The sequence below is a fragment of the Nannospalax galili genome, unplaced genomic scaffold (genome assembly GCF_000622305.1).
Source record: "Nannospalax galili isolate Female #2095 unplaced genomic scaffold, S.galili_v1.0 scaffold902, whole genome shotgun sequence".
Taxonomy (NCBI): Eukaryota; Metazoa; Chordata; class Mammalia; order Rodentia; family Spalacidae; genus Nannospalax; species Nannospalax galili.
Genome location: NW_008347814.1, coordinates 715,172 through 718,669, shown reverse-complemented (window position 1 = coordinate 718,669; position 3,498 = coordinate 715,172).

Sequence of the window (3,498 nt, the reverse complement as noted above, 5' to 3'; positions counted from 1 at the left end):
AATCGGCTGGCCTCTGTGGTCCTGGAACCAAGTTTACTGGGAACGCCTTACAGGCAGGGGTGGTTTCCATCTGCACTCTCACCAGAAAAGCATCAGTGTATGTGGGCTCCCTCAGGTGGGGGGGGCCAAGGGGGCCTCTCCGCCTCCCCCCTGCCACCCCCCCTTATCTATCCTGCTGCGATCAGGAGTCGTGGTCCCAGCCGAGGGGCTCATTTGAACCGCCCGACTGATAAGCTGGGGGCTGCTCCCTCCCTCTCTCTCCAGGGCAATTTCTCTCACCAACCCCGTCTGCCTCTTTGGTCTCCTCCTTGGCCTTGATAGTCAATCTAGCTTTAACACCCACAGCTAGTGCTCCCATGGGGCCTTCGGTGCTGCGTTGTTCCTTTCGCTCTGCATCAAACTGTGCCCAGTCCCCAGAGTCTTGTTCCTCTTCCCTCTCCTTCAAGCCCTTCACCTCCCCTCCCCCACCATCCCTCGGCAATGCTGAGGTGAGGAATCTCCTGTACTGAAGGTGCCCTTAAGGGCCAACATCATGGGGTAGAACCCCAGTGCGGGCTCTGTCCCAAAGTGCTTCTCCCTCTCTTTCGCCAGCCTCTCCACCCTCTCCCAGGTATCCCAGGAGAAGAGATTGGCCACAGGCACCCAGGGCGCCAGAAGTGTCACTGTCTCCCAGACCTGGCGCGTGGTCTGATCAGATAGCTCCAAGCCTTGGCTCTTGAGTATATATCGAAGAGCCTTTAAGGCCGGGTCACTTTTTGCTGGAGTTGCTTTACCCATGCTAAGGGTCTCACCCCGAGAGCCCAATTAGCCTTGGCTGAGAACTTCTCTGTAAAAGTTTCCTCACATGGGGCACCAGAATGCCGAGCCTCCGCCCCGCCAGCAAGGCAGGACATGGAGCTCAGCAATGGGGGCTGAGGAGGGGTAAGTGCACTGCTCGCCTGTTCACCCGCCTCCCCGAGACTCTCAGATGCAGCAGGGAGTTTAGTCATGCAGGAACTCATTTATTATAAGTGTTACAACGCTTATAAAGGCAAAAATCACAATCATTAGCATAGGCAGGAACCTATCCTCTAATCCTGTGGAAGGTCACATAGAGCATGCAGGCTCCTTTCAATGCACTACTATGGTGATCACGAGGTGCTCAAGCATTTTCCTCCTGGTTAGTCTCCAATTACCTACACTTTTTCTTACTTTTTGTGCCTGGTCCAATTGCTTAGCTCCTCCCCCCACTGAGGCGGTTGGCGCCATTTTGAACACAGCTTCCCTACAGTTGGAGAAGGGAATTCTGGAGGCCAGAAGCTCACAAAATTCACAGGAGGGGTGCAAGGAGCTAGGTGTGGGAAATGGGCCAGTGGGAGTGAGGAATTTGGGGCTGGGAGCCTCTGGGTCCTCTGGAGTAGCTAGCCTGGCTGGGATGTGTGTGCAGGCTCCGTTGGTCAGGACCAGATGTGGGAAGTACAATGAGAGCCCATGTGCTCCCCGCTTCCCAACACTCTCTCCAGCATCTACATTCCAGGAGAAAATGTCTAACTGGCCAAGCCTTAGTGACATGCTCAGGCCTAAGACTCACACCAGAGTGAGTTTCCTTAATTCAGGAGAGGCTTTGGAAACTATACAACCAAACCCAAAAATGCCACCTGCAGTTTGAGTCTCCTTCATTTCTGTTGTTGAAGACATGCTTTATTCATTTTATTCTTTCTTGTTCTGTAATTAGCACATCAGCACATGCCAATTCCCTCCTGACTATGGCTTGGGTTTCATTCCTCATTTTCATAAGCAAAATAGATACTCTGCTTGTTTTATAAACACATTTTTGGTTATTGTTTTGATTTCTTCTTTGGCCCAAATATTGTTCAAGAAAAAAAATTAAAAATCTTTTCTAGCTGTTTTGACTTTTTAATTCATTATATGATATATTGGACTTTTGCTACTACAGTCAAATCATGTCTTGAAGATTTTTACATGACCTGTTATATTTTATATGTGTATCATCAAGGCTTGAAACAATGTGATTAACAGTTTCTAGTGTACAGCTTTTCAATTGATCTGTAACAGGAACATGTGTTCTAGCACAGTCCTTGCTAGAGGAAGATTCCAAACTCATGCTAGCTTAAGCCATGCTGGCCAGTTCAAGGCTTTCCCTTCATAGCATCATCACCCCTCAGCACCCAAGGGCTTATATATAAGCTCTACTATTCAGAGATGAAATACACAAATACCCTTGACTATTTAATAGAGTCTGAGGGAACTATCTTTCCTATGGAAACTGGAAAGGTCTTGAAGGACAGACAAGCTCTCTTGTGACCTCATCAATACTTCAGACACTTGTTTATCTCAGGCCAATGACAGGGAATGCTGGGGTTGTCCTTAGCAGTTTGAGACAATGACTCATATTATGGCATAGGATTCAGTGTTTTCTGGGGCTCCTTTCCCATGGCCCTTAGCTCCTCCCAGGTTCATAGAATGCTATGCCATTGAATCTACATTTCTCTGTGTTGTGTGTACACCAGCTTTGGAATCTGTAGCTGTGGGCAGCCCTGGTGCTTGGTTCTACAGTAGACCACTCACATGTGCCAAGGGTTAGGGTGGTGGGTAGCAAAGGATCTTGGGTAGAGGAAATGCAGGGGGAAGGAGGCATACTAATTTTTCAAAATATCATCTTGCTATCTCACAAAGTAAGTCTTAAACTACCTTGCTAATCTTACTTTGCTAGCCTGAACCACCTTGGCCATTTCAAGGTTTGCCCTTCTCAGCACCCAAGGGCCCAAAGCTTCTGCTTAGAGATGAGATATACAAATGCTGGTGATTTGACAGAGCGTATTCAGTATTCTGTACAGTCCCATGCTACTATTGTGAGCCCGTCTGTTGCTCCTTATATTTAAGTATTTCTGTGCTTAGGGGTTCAGTCATAGGTGTTTATGGTTGCTGTGTCTTTGTTGGTTGTCCTTTTTAACTAAAGAAAAGAATATATTTGTCCGATTTACAGCTCTTTCATCTATTTTACTTTGCTATGTCAATATTTATACCCAAAATTTTGTTTGTATGTTTCAGACATTTTAATTGATGCTTTATTAGTGCATTAATTGTATGAAGTAATGGGTTTTGTTGTAACATTTCATATACATATACAATGTACTTTGATCATCTTCGCCCCCATACTCTCTTATCCTCCTCTTCCCTAATAGTCCCTTTCTACTTTAAAGTCTTTGAAGTTTCTTCTACATTCCACATGTGAAAGGAAAGATGTGATGTTTGTCTTTCTGAGTCTCTCATCTTTTGATTAACATAATAATCTCTAGTTTCATCCATCTTTCTGAAGATAGCACAATTTTGCTCTTTGTAGCTGAATAATATTCCATCAGGTGTACTACAAGCATCCACTGTTGGGCACCTGGGCTGATTTCATGGGTTGGTCACAGTGAGTAGTGTTTTATAAACATGCCTTTCAGGTTTATTGTATGCTGGCTTTGGTTACTTCAGATATATATATATATATAT